This window comes from Monodelphis domestica, chromosome 1 (genome assembly GCF_027887165.1).
Source record: "Monodelphis domestica isolate mMonDom1 chromosome 1, mMonDom1.pri, whole genome shotgun sequence".
NCBI classification, from domain to species: domain Eukaryota; kingdom Metazoa; phylum Chordata; class Mammalia; order Didelphimorphia; family Didelphidae; genus Monodelphis; species Monodelphis domestica.
Window position 1 is genome coordinate 176,514,851 of NC_077227.1, and position 17,142 is coordinate 176,531,992.

A 17,142-nucleotide genomic window follows, 5' to 3' on the forward strand; every position below is an offset into this window, starting at 1 on the left:
ATATCTGATTTAACATCCCTCCTTCATTAGAAGAAGTCCAAAAAGCCATTAAACAAATGAGTGCAGGCAAGGCAATGGTAAAGACGGGATCCCAACCGAAGTGTACAAGGCCTTAAATGGAAAGGCGCTTCAGGCATTCCATATAGTGCTGACCAGCATATGGGAAGAGGAAGACATGCCCTCAGAACTCAGAGATGCCTCTATCATAGTCCTATACAAGAACAAAGGCACATGAGCAGCCTGTGACAACTACAGAGGCATCTCACTACTCTCCACTGCTGGAAAGATCCTCACCCATGTTATACTCAACAGACTCTTGCCATCTGTCTCAGAGCAGAACCTGCCTGAATCACAATGCGGCTTCCGACCAGATCACAGCACCATCGACATGGTCTTCATGATGAGGCAAATGCAGGAAAAATGCCTTGAGCAGAACCTGAGTCTCTACATTGTCTTCATAGACCTGACAAAGGCATTCGACACAGTGAACAGGGACGCATTGTGGGTGATCCTCAGCAAGCTCGGTTGCCCAGCAAAATTCGTCAAACTGATCCAGCTCTTTCATGTCGACATGACAGGGGAAGTCCTATCTGGTGGAGAGACTTCCAATCGCTTTAACATCTCCAATGGCATGAAACAAGGCTGTGTCCTCGCTCTGGTGCTATTCAACCTATACTTCACCCAAGTATTACGACATGTTGTGATGGATCTAGACCTGGGCGTCTACATCAAATATCGACTACATGGCTCACTATTCGACCTTCACTGCCTGACTGCAAAAACAAAGACAACAGAGAGACTCATCCTGGAAGCTCTCTTTGCAGATGACTGTGCTCTCATGGCCCACCAAGAAAATCATCTTCAAACCATTGTGGACAGGTTCTCCACCACAACAAAACTATTTGGCCTGACTATCAGCCTCAGCAAAACAGAGGTGCTGTTTCAACCTGCACCAGGGAGGCCAACTAACCAGCCATGCATTACAATCGACAGCACGCAGCTTTCTAATGCCAACACTTTCAAGTACCTGGGCAGCACCATCGCCAACGACGGGTCCCTAGACCACGAGATTAATGCCAGGATCCAAAAGGCCAGCCAGGCACTTGGGCGGCTGCGCTGCAAAGTCCTTTAACACAGAGGTGTAAGCACTGCGACAAAGCTCAAAGTGTACAATGCAGTGGTCCTCAGCTCGCTCCTGTACGGCTGCGAGACATGGACAATGTACCGGAAGCACATAAAACAGCTGGAGCAATTCCACCAATGCTCTCTCCAATCAATCATGAGGATCCGATGGCAGGACCGAATCACCAACCAGGAAGTCCTCAACAGAGCCAACTCCACCAGCATCGAAGTCATGGTCCTCAAAACCCAGCTACAATGGTCTGGACACGTCATCTGCATGGACCCACAGCGAATACCAAGACAGGTATTCTATGGTAAGCTGTCAGCTGGACTCAGGAAACAAGGCCAGCCAAAGAAAAGATTCAAGGATCAGCTAAAGTCAAACCTGAAGTGGGCTGGCATTACACCAAAGCAACTAGAACTCGCTGCCTCTGTCAGAAGCAGCTGGCGAACCCACATTAACCATGCCGCCGCCACCTTTGAAGATGAGCGACGTCGACGTCTTGCCGCTGCTCGTGAATGCCAACACCAGGCCACAACCGCACCTCCCGTAACAACTGGCGTCCCATGCCCCATGTGCCACAAACTCTGCGCCTCAGCCTTTGGACTCCAAAGCCACATGAGGGTACATCAATAGATGATAATGCACAAAGACAATCGTCATTCTCGGCTTCCGAGAGACTACCACTATCTGACTTGATTCTTATAGTAGAGAAAGTTAGTATGGTGGTAAAAAGAGAGAGAAAGAATGGAGAACTCCCTTCTCAAGGCAGAGTCCAGGAGAGACAGCTGCTGTTTAACTTGGCCAAGGGAAAGGAGAGGGGGAGTGAGTCTGTAGTTCCTCCCTTCAGCATCCCCTCAGCTATGACTGCTCACCCAAATTGTCTCTTGACTTCCCCCTAATACTATGATATATAGAACTTCCTTCCTCAGAGAAAAAGAAGTTACTCTCCCCCTCAAGCTGGAACTGTTTCCCCACTCACACTAGAATCAGTTGGGGAAGACAACGACCTTTATTCTAACTGATTAATTGGGGATAACACAGGAAAATGGCTGCAGGAGGGGTTTGTGAGGAAAGAGGGAAAAAGGTGTCCCTATTCTAGTTATTCTTCCTCCCTCCTCAAGTTGGGGAACCCAGGCCTTGGCAGCCTTGGGCCCCTGAGAGATTCAGGCTTGGATGGCACTTGGCCCCACTAGGCTCAGTTCAGACCTAGGGAACTAGGAACTGTGAGGTGATCTTGACAGCTGCTTTGTGTCTTCTCCAGCTGGTCACTTCAGTTGGGAATGGGGGGAGGGAAGAGGGTGTCTAGTCACCAGGAGAAAGATGTAAGTCTTTCCTCAGGAGCAAGTCTTGACCAGACCTTTTCCTCAGGCTGTTTCAGGATTGAGAGAACAAACTGCCTCTTCCACAGAATTTCCTGCTCTCTTAAGATTCAGAATCTCTCCTGGGGCCCTCCCCCATTGTGGCTGAGACTTCAGCAATTTCCCAGACTGTAACTCCAGTTCTTGGATTTGAAACCTCTATAATATTCTCTATATTCTTAAGAAATGAGGCCTTTGCCAAAGACACTTGCTATAAAAATTTCTTCCCAATTTGTTGTTTCTCTTCTAGACTTGTTTACACTGGTTTTGCTTATAAAAAATCTTTTAAATTTAATGTAATCAGAATCATCCACTTCATTTTTTGTTATGTTCTCTATCTCTTGTTTGGTCATAAATTCTTGCTTTATTCATAAATCTGACAGGTAAACTTTTCCATCTTCCTTTAATTTATTTATGGCATCACCCTTTATTTCTAGATCAAATATTCATTCTGACTTTATTTTGGTATGTAATATCAGATGTTGGTCTATATCTAATTTCTGCCATATTGTTTTCCAGTTTTCCCAATAGTTTTTTTCAAATGTGGCTTGGATAGCTTGGGTCTTTGGGTTTATCAAACACTAGTTAGTGTGGTACAGATTACCTAACCTATTCCATGATTATTGTTTTATTTCTTAGCTAGTACTAGGTAGTTTTGATGATTTCCACTTTATAGTATAGTCTAAGACCTGGTATTCATATTTTTCATTAATCTCCTTGATATTCTTGCCCTTTTGTTCTTTCAGATGAATACTGTTATTATTTTTTTTCTAGTCCTTGGAAATAATTTTTGAATAGGTTGAATAACATAGCACTGAACAGGTAAATTAATTTTCACAGGATTGTCATTTTTATTATACTTGCTCAGTCTATCCATGAGCAATTAATATTTTTCCAATTGTTTAGGGATAACTTTGTGTATAGAGTGTTTTGTAATTATGTTCATATTGTTGCTGGATTTGTTTTGGTAAGTATACATCCAGATATTTTATATCATCTACAGTTATTTTTAGTGGAATTTCCTTTTCTGTCTCTTGTTACTGACCTTTGGTGGTGGTAAATAGAAATGCTGATGATTTCTATGGGGTTATTTTGTATCCTGCAACTTTACTAAAAATTGCTAATTTTTTCTATAAGGTTTTTGGCCAGTTCTCTGAGGTTCTCTATGTATACCATCATATTATCTGGGAAAAGTGATAGTTTTGTTTCATCATTGCCTATTCTAATTCCTTCTATTTTTTTCTGTTCTTCTTGCCATAGCTAGTTCTTCTAGCTTCTAGTATATTATAAAATGTTAGTGATAATGGGAATCCTTGCTTCACTCCTGATCTTATTGGGAAAGGTTCTAGTTTATCCATATTACAGATAACACTTGTTAATAGTTCTCAATAGATGCTGTAGCTCCAAGAAGCTGTAGTATGCCCAGTGGCCACACCCTATTAAGACTTTCTTGGCAAGCAGGTTGAACCAGGTTGAGGGTAACCCAACTAAAACAGTGACGGTATACACAAACAATAGGGTCCATAATGTAGGATGAATCCTTTACTTTTGTTTAAAAAAAATAGCTTTCTAGGGGCAGCTGGGTGGCTCAGTGGATTGAGAATCAGGCCTAGAGATGGGAGGTCCTAGGTTCAAATCTGGCCTCAGGCACTTCCCAGCTGTGTGACCCTGGGCAAGTCACTTGACCCCCATTTTCTAGCTCTTACCACTCTTCTGCCTTGGAGTCAATATATAGTATTGCCTCTAAGACAGAAGGTAAAGGTTTTTTTAAAATAGCTTTCTCTTCCCACTTCTCATTCCAAGGTTTTCATTCTCTCATATCTCAAATCTATGCAAAATATTCCAAGAAGTACTCATGATTATAAAAGCCTTAACCATAGCTTCAACATAGGTTTCCTTCCATCTTCTTCCTCTAGGTAAAGTGTGAATCATAGCTAGAATAAAATGAAAAGTTTTAGTTCCAAGTTGTAGTAAGAGCCAAAGGGCTTTTGTTATGGTTAGTGTATCCCTATCACTTATAACTCCTGCCCTATCAATCCAGAGAGGGAAGGAAATCCTGGCTCAACTCTCATGGTTCCATACTTCTGTATTTCTATGGAAATGAAGTGGCAACTCAAATGCAGGAGAATTGGCTTCCAAAGTAAGATAATTAATTTGCTCCACAAATATGTTATATATATATATACGTATATATATATATACGGGCACATTGCTGAGAACCATTTACAAATGGGCCATTTAGACTGATGTGAGAATGAACAAAATGAATCTCAAGTAGCTAACATCATTCCATTGGCCAAGAGAGAAGGAAAGACAGTTTATTCTTAGAGACAAGATGTTCTTGGCTTCTGAGTTCATTTCATAGTATAATGAGAGGTTTAGAATTAGGAAGAAATTTAGAGTTCATCTAAATCCAATTTGATCATTTACTAGGAGAGAATTTAAGTGACTTGTTCACTCACAAAAATATTTTCTGTTCATCCTTCTTTTTGAAGAGGACCAATATGATATCACAGGTGATTTCTTGACCCTCAAGTGAACTGAATTAAAGTGAGGCGGAATTGCACAAAGTCAGCCTCACTATCTCTTCCAGAAACACTGAAGTTCAAAAGTCAGGACAATTGTGTGGATAGCTTGGAATTCAATGGATGACTTTGGCATCTTTAATGTCTGGCCAATCTCTTAGTGCTCTAAGTGCCTACTTAAGCTATCTTTATGGCCATTGGTACAAATTGTTCTAATTTGCCTATTCTACCAGGGGAAATCTTCACATACTTAAATGAGTATCCTCCCTAACTCACCAATGAATTTGAGTGTTTAAGTGAAAGGAAAAGTCAGTCAAAATGTCAAACTTCATTGCTGTTTTATTTTAAGAAATTGCCACAACCCAACCTTCAACAACCACCACCCTGATCAGTCAGCAGCCACCATCATCAAGGCAAGACCCTCCATGAGCAAAAACATTATGACTATCTGAAGGCTCAGAAGATTGTTAACACTTTTTTGGCAATATAGTCTTTTTTAAATTAAGGTATGTACATTATTTTTTAGACACAATGTGTATGTATACAACGAATACACTACAGAATAGTATAAACATAAATTTCATATGCACTGGGAAACCCAAAAATCCACGTAGCTCACTTTATTACTATTTTCACTTTATGGCAGTGGTCAATATCTTCAGAGTAGCCGGAGAATATTTTATGGAGAATACAAGACTTGACATGAGTTTTGAAGAATAAGTAGGATATCCAGATAAGTGGAAGTGATGGCTTAGAGTTGGTACTCAGTGTTAAATGAATGAATGGAGAGGTTCAAGCTGTGGGAAGAGCCTGAGAAAAGAAAGGCACAGAAGTATTTGAAGGACAGTGATTAGACAAATCTGTTTGGAAGGGACATTTGAGAAGCAGCATGGCATAGTAAAAAGAATACAAGTTTAGATTCAGAGAATCACAATTATATAGCATTCAGAAATTTTGGCTGCTAAATAGTGATAGGAAGTGGAAGTATGGCAAAGTTCCTCAGATTCACATGCTCTGTCTGGCCTCTCTGATTCACATGGTTTCAAACCGACATCATAAGAGTAGAAACTAATTTTCTCATTCTAAGTCAAATAAGAATTTAGTGACATTCCCTCTACCCTTCTAAGTAGTAGCATGAAAAAGACAAGCTGAAATGTTCCAGAATTTTCTACCAGCCAGTTGGGTTCAATTTGTTGGAGGTCTAAATCTCAACAAAACAAATACTCTGAGGCCATAGATAAGCCTTTTAGAACTAAGATACTTGTAACTACTGTGGTAGCTTAGAGAACATGACTAATTGTGACTGAAGACCAATGAATAGGAGCAGAGTACCTCCAATAACCACTTAGCAAAGAAGCCATATCACAGCTAAGGACAAAAGGATGACAGCAGAAAGTGATTGCTCAACAAAAAATCTCCACAGAAAGCAACAACAGGTCAGCTGAGATGCCAACAAAGAGTGGGGATGACCAACAGAGATCAGCTCAGCAGTGATAAACAACATGATGACTTCATTAGAGGACACAGGTAGCTCTACAAAATTGGAGATGAGGGGGCAGCTGGGTATCTCAGTGGATTGAGAGCCAGGCCTAGAGATGGGAGGTGCTAACCCCATTGCCTAGCCCTTATCATTCTTCTGCCTTGGAGCCAATACACAGTATTGACTCCAAGACGGAAGGTGAGGGTTTAAAAAAAAAAACTGAAGATGAGTCTCCCTGGACAGAACTTTCTTTAGCTATGTCAGGGCCCTTAGGTATGTGAGTTCCCTCCATGAACCTTCCATGAACATTCCATGTCCACATGGATGCCCCACCAGGTATGTTCCCTCCACTTATGCTTTGACAGCTATTTCAACTCTTTTGAAATACAGACTCAAGTCAGCTTTTTCCAGCTAGCCATTAAGAAAAGCCTGTAGGATTTTAAGTCTCTTTTTTGAATTCCTTTTTATCTTTGCGGAAAAGAAATATCTCTTCTCTTAAAGTCTTATTTGCCTTAGAGTAAGAACATTCCTTTAAATTCCTTTCCAATTCCATTGATGACAACAATAAGTCATGCAGATCACAGAGAATTGGTGAAGCTATATAGAGCTTTGCACAACTTCCCATCCAGCAGCCAAAAAGAAAGACCAAAGTGGGTAACACAGTGGAGAGAGCACCAGGCCTGGAAACAGGAGGATTTGGGTTCAAATCTAAATCAGACACTTCCTAGATGTGTGACCCTGGGCAAGTCATTTAACTCCAATTGAATAACTCTTGCCACTCTTTGGTCTTAGAATTGATACCAAGAAGGAAGGTAAGGACTTAATAAACAAACAAACAAACAAACAAATAAATAAACAAATAGATAGATAGATAGATAGATAGATAGATAGATAGATAGATAGATAGATGAATGAATGAATAAATAAATAAATGACAAAGGAAGGAAGGTAGACCAAGCAACATGAGCATTATAACTTTTTGAAAGTAGGGATTATTTCATTTTGTCTTTGTATCCTTAACAGTCTAACACATAAGTGCTTAATAAATATCGGTTAGATATTGAAAGTTTTCTTCTAATAAATAATTCATGACATAATACAAGGAAAAAATGGGGGAAATATGGAATTTTAGAAAGATTTATCTGATAGATCTATGCAGGATAAATTGGGAAAGAGTCTACAAATTAGAAAGCCATTATTCTGGGGCAGCTAGGTGGCTCAGTAGATTGAGGGCCAGGCTTAGAGATGGGAAGTCAGGGGTTCAAATCTGACCTCAGATACTTCCTAGCTATGTGACCCTGGGCAAGGCAGTTAAGCATCCCCATCCTACCCCCCAACTCCCATTGTTAGGTCTTACCACTCTTCTTCCTTGGAACCAATACACAGTATTGATTCTAAGATGAAAGGTAAATGTTTATAAAAAAAAGAAACTTTGGAGATCAGCTAGTCCAAGTCCCCTATTTTCTTACTACTAAAACAGCTAGTATTTATATAGCAGTTTAAAATTTACAAAGCATTATCTCATTTGATCCTCACAACAATATTGTAAGGTAGATACTCATCATGCCCATTTCACAGGAGACAAAACTAAGATTGTGAAAGGTTAGGTGACTGGGCCATGGTCAACACTAGGTAAGTAGCAGAGGTGAGATTTGAACTTGGGTCTTCCTGATCCCAAGTTGAGCACTCTCACCCACTGTGCCACACTAAGGCCTCCAGCACTTAAATGGCTTGCCCAGTCATATAGAGAGTAAACAGCACAGCCAGAACCACTGAGATCTGTCCCTACCGATTGTTCCTGTGTCAACTATAATGTAGGATCAGTGACTGTTACATTGCTCTTTTTTTCCACTCTACTTTCATTTCTTCTCATCTTTTATAAGATTCCAAGACATAGATTTTAGAGTTCAAAGTTCATGTATTTTAAAGTGGGAACCTACTTCTACAAAAATATTTATAGCAACTCTTTTTGTGGTGGCAAAGATTTGGAAATTAAAGGGATGTCACTCAATTGAGGAATGACCCTAAATACAAGAATACTGTGTACTCCTAATCCCTAATAAAAATCTCATTTTTCATGGGTCCCAAAGATTGAGACGGAGGAAACAATGGTTATGGTGCAGAACTGTAAAGATTAAAAATTTGGGGGGAAGCTGAGGCAAGTAGAAATTAGTTTCTCTCTGAAAGAAGTATTATATTTTTAGAGGTTTATTGAAGACTAAAATATAAAGAAAATACAAGTAAGAAAGGCACGTGACAGGTGGGCCGAGAGGCCCAATTCAATTTCACTCACATCATGAGAGATGCGTCTGCTCTGAAGTGGAAGTAGAAAAGACACCTCAGTAGGCGGAGAACTCCTCTAATAATAATTTGTGTTCTCGCCCAGTTAAGAATTCAGTGAGATTACAAAGCATTCTGGGAAGTGAGCAAGGACTTCTGGGGACTGGAGTCCTGGATTCAAGTCTCCATTTTTACAGAATTAATAATTTACTTTAACTATGCACAGGTCCTCTGAGCTACTGGTGAGAATTTAGAACCATAAATCATTAAGCCACAGCAACCCTTTTATACATATCTCACATAATAGAAAAATAAATACTAATTATGAAGTAATCTCAGAAAAAAGGAGGGGGAAAAAAGAGGAAAACACTTGGTTAATTTAATGTAAGATAATGGCTTTCTCTTCATTTTATTCATAAGCTCCAGGTTGGAGGATTGTAAAAGAAAATATTCTGATTACAAAGTGGAATTGGTTATTGTTATTGTATAAAAGCTAAGATAATGTTTCCTAAAAGTCAGTGGAAAAGATACATGGTCTCTGTTTTCAACTTGATTTCCTCAGGCCACAAACCATAGTCATATTCTTAAGCTGTCACTAAAAAAACTAGCTCTTAACTCTAGATTAGCCTGAATTTTTTCCCCACCATAATATATTCTTCTTCTTATGAGTTTCCTTTCTTTCCCTGGTTGTCTACACAGAAAATGTAGATTTCATTAATTTAGTTCCATACTACAGAAGTTTTTGGTTTTTTTCCTATTGTTCCAACAGAAACCCAAGATGACCAAACCAAAAGAGAATCAGACCACCACAGTGACTGAGTTCATTCTGTTTGGTTTTCCTATCAGCAGAAAGGTGGAGCAGTCTGTTCTTCATGCTCTTCCTGCCCACATACTTGCAGACACTTCTGAGGAACATCCTCATCATCTGTACTGTTGTGTCTTTTTCACACCTCTACACATCCATGTACTTCTTCTGTTATCTTGGACATCTTCTTCACCTCTCTCATTTCCCCAAGGGTACTGACTAATTTGGCCAGTGGGGATAAGACTATCCCTTGTACTGAATGTATCACCCAGGATCCACACTCCTTCCCTCCCACCTCACTTCCTGTTCCTCTCACAGTTGATCCTAATAGCTCTCCTCAGATGGTAAGTTATTAGCAGTTTCAAAAGACTAATCTCACACTATGACTATTTTCTGAAAAGAGGGTTATTCTTGAATAAGGGAATTTAGAGAGATAGGAGAAGGAAAGAGGGAATATCAGGTCTTCCTAACCTCCTATGAAGTTCAATACAGCAAAAATGAAATTAATTGTCTAAGAGGGAATATTGTTGATAAACTGAAAAGACTCTTCGGAGCTAAGCTGTTCTTTCCAACTGTCTCCTCTTCCTCAGATTCTTTTTGGAATTTTCCTCCTCTCTCATTGATTGACAGTTCATTCAACATTCCATTTCCTTGCATTTGTTTGCCAATCTCACTGGTGTTATAATCTCTTCCTTCCAAAGTGTGGGCTGGGGAAATATTGTAGAAGGAATCCTTATTTCAGGTACAGATTGGACTCAATATCCTCTAGGTTCTGTAATTGTACTGTGGGTGACAGACAGCAAACTCCTAAGGGGTACAAGAATCAAACAGAATAGTACTTTCTAACATGCTATCCACCATATACATGCATATGTATAAAGGGAAAATTCATAGCTATAATATTTTTTAATTCCACGGAATGAGTCTAATGGCAAGAACTGAGATAGCTAAGTCAATTTATGTTTATGAAATATTCATACAATAAACGTATAGCTTACTCTTTGGGGAAGGATGGTGGGTTATAAAATGAATATTATAAAAGATTGGATGGCAAAGGAAGCAAATACCAACTAAATGGATCAAACTCAAGAGGCAGAGATTCAAGGAAGGGGTCACCTAAAGAAAGCTGTGAGAGTGACACTAATTAAAATTATCCCCCAAATGCAAGTGGACATTTTCCTGATGGCTCAAAGGTATAGCTATATCTTTGGCAATTTTTCATAGATAAGAAAGATGAAGGTCCAGTAGAATTTATTTTCTTCCACATCCATCACTTCAGTGACTGATTTTATTGTCAGTCTATCTTTTGAGACTTGAGAAGTCCAATATTTTTAGTTTTTCTTCTTATGGAAATAGCTCCATTCCTATGACAAAGAGCCTCAAGAGAAAGTTCCCCAATGCCACTGGCTAATTTCCCACTAGTCCTACCCAGATTCATTGATGTTTGTCCTCAGAATCCCAAGCTAATATTGCAGACAACACTCTAAGGAAGGAGTATTGCAAGAGAATTGAGAGGGAAAGTTATGGTGACTACCAATTCCTTATTCACTTTGCATTGGTAAAGACTAATACAAAAATTTTTGCATACATGTCTAGTCTGTTTCCTAGTTCATTCCTACCTCCATCCACTGTTTTCATTAGAATTTTCTTCCTATCATCAAAGAAGGTTCTCTCTACTTTTTTTTTAGTCCTTTATGATTCTTTATGAATTTGTTTGGGGTTTTCTTGGCAAATATACAGGAATGGTTTGTCATTTCCATTCCCAACTCATTATACATATGAGAAAATTAAGGCAAATGAAGCTAAGTGCCCAGTGTCATGCAGGTAGTAAGTGTTTGAGGCAAGATTTGAACTCAGGAAAATGAGTCTTCCAGACTCCAGGACCAGCACTCTATCCACTGGACCACATAACTACCCTCAAGGTTCTTTTTGTTTTGATTCCAGGTTTAGTCCCTGGTTTCTGATCAAAACGTCTATCAAGTTCAAAGCAATGGTGCCCTATTTTCCATTCACAGACTATCACTGTTCTAGACATCTTCCTAGCATCAGCCTGGGACCAATGTCCAAAAAATTCAACTTTTATCTCCCTTAATCTTTCCTCAGCTTCCCAAACACTACCCTCCTCTAAAATTCCCTTCCTCTAAAAATAACTAGTTGTTGTAGAGTGCTCAAATATATCCACCACTACCCCACCCTAATCATATCTTAAAACCATTTATGTTTTTATCACTTTGAAACTAGCTGGATGGGGATTGCCTTATGATGTGGGATTAGGTGATTAGAAATCATCAATCCCTTCCTTGAATTAGACATGCCTTTACTATATGGCCACAAAAATAGAAAAACTAGATGTCAATGATAAAATCATCTCAGAGAGAGGAAAGGAGGTAGATAATATGTTAGGAGAGGTTAGTTTACAATGAGCAATGAGCTAGACCATTCTCTAAATGCTATCTCTAATTTCTAGGTTTCTGAGTTTGACTAAAACAAACAAACTGAAAAATGCTAGTGGTTAAAAAGGCCCTAAAAAAAGTTTGAGGAAATTATTTCAAGGGAAAGGCTTACCTTCTCACTGAATTTTAAGAGGAAATAGGACCTTTTAAAAAATGGTCTATCATGGACAAGGTTTAACCCTTGTCATTTCATAGACTTATAGAGTTTTGGAGATGGAAATTGAACTAAATATCAAGTCTAATCTTGTCTTTTTACAGTAGAGAAAATGGAGGCCTGAAGAAATGATCAAAATCACAAAGCTAGTAATGACAATAGCTGGATTAGCACCTAAGACCCTTAGTGGAGTTCCATGCACTTCCTATCATAACTGGATTTCTCTAACCTGAGGCAGGTAGGTGATACAGTAGATAGAGTACTTACTGGTCATGGAGTTATGAAGACCCAACTTCAAATCTAGCCTCAGACACTACTTAGCTTTGTGACTTTGGAAAAGTCATTTAACCTTTGCCTCAGTTTTCTCAACTGTAGAACAGAGATAAGAATATCACCTATCTTTTATGATTGTTGTGAGGACCAAATAAGATATTTCTAAAGTTCTTAGCATAGTGCCTGGCACTTACTAAATGAACTTTCTTTTCTTTCCTGTGCAGATTTCCTAATTCTAAGGTAAAATAGGTGAGATTTATTTTATAGAATATTCCAAGAATGTTTGCTAAAGTTAGTTAGAAGGAAAGACCAATAGGGTCTGTTTTCAACTCTGTTTTTTGTGCCCAACTGTACACCATGGCCATATTTCTAAGATGGCTTTTTTAAATGCCCATAGATTGGACTCTTTTTTTTAAAAGGACTTTAAAGTAATAAAATTTTAGGTAAATTGACAAGGAGAAAGAAGAGAAACCAAATGACCAAAATAAAATATGAATAAGATAAAATGAAAAAATAAAGAAATGTGTAGCATCCCAAGCATATTCACATCTATGAAATATAAATGACTGTATGGCTACTGTGTCTCCAAGCATAAGGTTATACCAATGAGGCTTGTGAATGTAACCTTGAACTGGCCATGTGGCCCTTGGCTAAGACAAACTCATTAACATGCTCGGACTCAATTTCCCGGGAAAGCGTGGTTTGCAATCTACACGCCCAAAGGTGTTCCCTCTACCTTGCCACCCAATCTTAATTGTCTATATTTTGTGATGTGGTTACTACGTGCTTGGGAGTACCGCCCAAGCAGGACAGGAATAAAATCCAGAGGCAATCCCATGAACTTCCTCTTGCCTCTTGGCCTTTCTCTCTTCCATGGAGCTCCACTGGGCTCCTCAATGAGCTCCTCAATGGGCTCCTCTGTCTCTCTCTCCTCTTGACCTTCTCCTTCCCCGAGGCTGTAACCATCTCGGCCTGCATTTCCTATCTTAATCTCCTCATCCACCTCGTGTTCCTTTGTACTCATACTCTCCTATCAAAGGGAGTATCATAGGGATTGCCTGCCCTATCCAACCACTGACTTGTCCGTGTCTTTCATTTCCACCCTGGTTCTCCGTTCCTACCTCTCCTCGGGTCCCATCACAAAGGTGAGCCCCTTCCCTTGTGGGACCCTGCTGGTCAGGGAAGTCCATTAAGGAAAACCCCACAAAATGAAAACATTATCAGAACCAAATATACTGAATATATGCTGAAATGGTTTTCTCCCAGTGATAAATCTGTTTATTCTTTATATCCATTTCCATAAAAAGTTCATTCTCTCCACCCATCCTTAGAAGCCCAATGGACACAAAGATAAGTAAAAAAATGAAGTCAATCTCAAACTTTGGGTGCTGTGATGGAACTAGAATTACAAAAGAGTCCAAAAAGAAAGAAGAGCTTGGGACATTAGGGTGTGGCGCCATGATGGAAGCAGTTAAAAGAATTTCAGAGATAATTTCTGTTCTATTTTGAAGTGCTATGGAGTACATTTATGCAATGGTTGCTGCTCACATGAGAAGATACTTTGCTGGAAAAAAATTTTGGTGAGACAGATGAGCTGTAGTAAAATAAAGAGAACAGATCCTTGATTTTGTTTTGGATCCATAAAAAATAGAATAGACCTTTGGAACTGGCAAAGAGAACAAGATGTCTCCTGTAACCCCATGAAAAATACTGTCAATATTTCCAGGAGTACAACTAACCCAGAAGGGGACTGAGCATTTGCCTAGTGATGCGGGATTAACCTGTGCTTTAATGATGCTTTAATGAAGTTTGATGGACATAGGAAACAGTACACGAAATTCTAACTTAAAGCCTACCATTTGGGTTTTTTTTTTTGTGTATGTGTGCTGTTGTTTTTTTTTTATCCTGGAGTCTAATACTGCTCACAGTGAGGACTCTAGGAATGCTGTTGATTCTCATGGGAAACTGCCTAGCCTGCTTTTTCAAGGCTATTGAACCCTCTCTGTGTAGTTTAAGTATCAAGTATGAAGCACTCAAATTCTCAATAATATCAGCATTCAATAAAATCCTCAAGTATTCTGAAATATAGGGAGAAAATCATATTCCCATTCCACACAGGTAGAAGTGGGAAAAGGTACCCAGGGCATCACAATGATAACTTCCCAGCCTGATCCCTCTTAGAAAGCTACATGGCACAATGAATATGCATTGGAAGTGGAGTCAGGAAGACCTGAGTTAAAATCCTGCTTCAGATGCTTATTAGCGGAGTCACCCAATACAAATCTCTTCACCTCCTTTTGCCTCAATTTTTTCATCTAAAAATTATAATAATCATGGCATTTACCTTCCAGGGTTGTTGTGAGGCTCAAATGAGATAACACTTGTAAAGTAAATAATAATGTTTACCTGACACATAGCAAGCACTTAATAAATGCTTATTCCCTTCCCTTTCTACTCCACACTCACATGGTACTACAAAGAGAGAAAGCAATTAAAGGGGGTGACCCAAGTCGTTCTTTCAGCAACTATAAAATTGAAAAATAATGTCTCTAGATACAGATTTTGTTCCCCTTCCATCAAACTCCTGGTGTAAAAATGGAGATTTTGAACCTCAGACTTCAATCTCCAGAAGTCCTTGGTGTTTCCCAGAATTCTCTATTATCTCACCTGAGTCCCCAGACTGGCAAGATCACAATTAGTATTTAACTGGCAGTAAAGTGTCCCTCTCTCTCTTCCATTCCATTGCAATGATGTAGTAAGCAAGCTAAGCTCGAGGGTTCTGAATTGGCTAGTCAGCCATTGGCATGTGTTATTATTTTGTATCTTCTTTATTCCTTGATTTCTAATAATCCTTAATAAACCTCATAAAAATATAATTTTATTATTAGAGGTATAATTTAATTTTTACACTAGGAAGAGGAAGGTACCCAGGATCCATAAGATAGTAGATTTATGCTTCACACTCAGGTGGGCTCTCAAAAAGTTATCCCTTCATGGTTTCAGTTTTGTGAATTTATCTCCTGAGAAACACAGGAGAAACTTGATTTCCAGGTGGCCCTTAGTTATGTGCTGGGTCCACCAAATATGAGATTTTATTGTTATTAAGGGCAGCAAGGTGGGTCAGTGGATAGAGATACAACTCTTCCTGAGTTCAAATCTGATCTCAGACACTTCCTAGCTGTATGATCCTGGGCAAATCACTTAACCTTGTTTGCCATACTTATCTCATCTGTAAAATGAGTTGGAGAAGGAAATGGCAAACCACTCCAGTATCTTTCCTAAGAAAATCCCAAATGGGGTAACGAAGATTCTGAAACACTGAACAAAAATAACATTGTTATTACATGAGGCTCTTGGCACTATCTTACTTGTCTTTTTAAAAAGATTTCAGTTTATATTCCATAAAGAACCCAAAGATTTCCCTTTTTTAATTATTCAAAAGGCAGGCTTTTGTCATTTTATAAAGTACCTTCAACAATTCATCTTAATAAATCTCATTGGACCAGCCTCATTACTTTAAATGTCAGGTACATGGCATGATGTATAGACTGGTAGGTCTGGAGTCAAAAAACCCTGAGTATCAGATCTGACTTTAGACACATACTAGCTGTGTGACCCTGGACAAGTCCCTTCACCTCTGTCTGCTTCAGTTTCTTTAATTGCTTCAGTTTCTTAAACTGTAAAATGAGGATAATAATAGCACCTATTTCCCAGGGTTATTGTGAAGATCAAAGGAAATAATAATTGTATTTTTAACATTTTATTTTGACTTAAATTTTTTTTAATTACATAGAGAAATAATTTTTGAAAATCGTTTTTTGGCATTTTGTGACTCAAATTCTCTCCCTCCCGCCTTCCTTCCCTTTTCCCAAGATAGAAATGGTCTCTTACAAGTTATATCAGTGCCTTGATATAATATGTATTTGCATATTTTCCATGCCATGACAGAAGACACATATCACATTTCCAATTAAAAAAAAACTGACAGGAAAAAAGTGAAAGATGGCAGACTCTGGCCTACAATCAGTTCCTTCTTTGGCTTTGATAGCATTTTTTTATCATGAGTCCTTGAGATTATCTTGGGACCTTGTTTTGCTGATAATAGTTCTTTATAGTTGAACATTGTACCATATTTCCTTTTTCTAAATCATTTATTTTTTTAATTCAAGGATATTTTATTTTTCCAATTACATGTAATGACAATTTTCAAAATATGTTTTCTGAAATTATAAGATCCAAATTATCTCCTTCCCTCCTTTTCATCCCCTCTCTCTGATTCTAGTTGTTGTATTCGGGTTCTTAAAGACTGGATTTTATCCCTAGCTTTTTGGTCATCCTTCTCCTGGTCTGATTTTCTTTGGAGGTCATCTTTCATCCTCTTTGCCTTATCTTTCATCTCCTTTGCCTCATTTTTCATCTTCTTTGTCTCATCTTTCATCTCCTTTGCCTCATTTTCAAGCTGGTTGATTTTGGCTTTCAAGACACTATTTTCTTGTTTTAGTTCAAGTGCCTCTGTTTCCAGATGACTTATCTTAGTTTTTAAGTTTTTTTCTCAGTTGTCTTCAGCCTCCCTTAACTGTGTTCTGAATTGTATTTTGAGTTTTTTCAGAGTCTATATCCAATTCACTGTGTTTTCTGTTTTTTTTGCTTGGTGTTCCCTCATTCTTCTCTGTTCTGTTTGCTCTTTG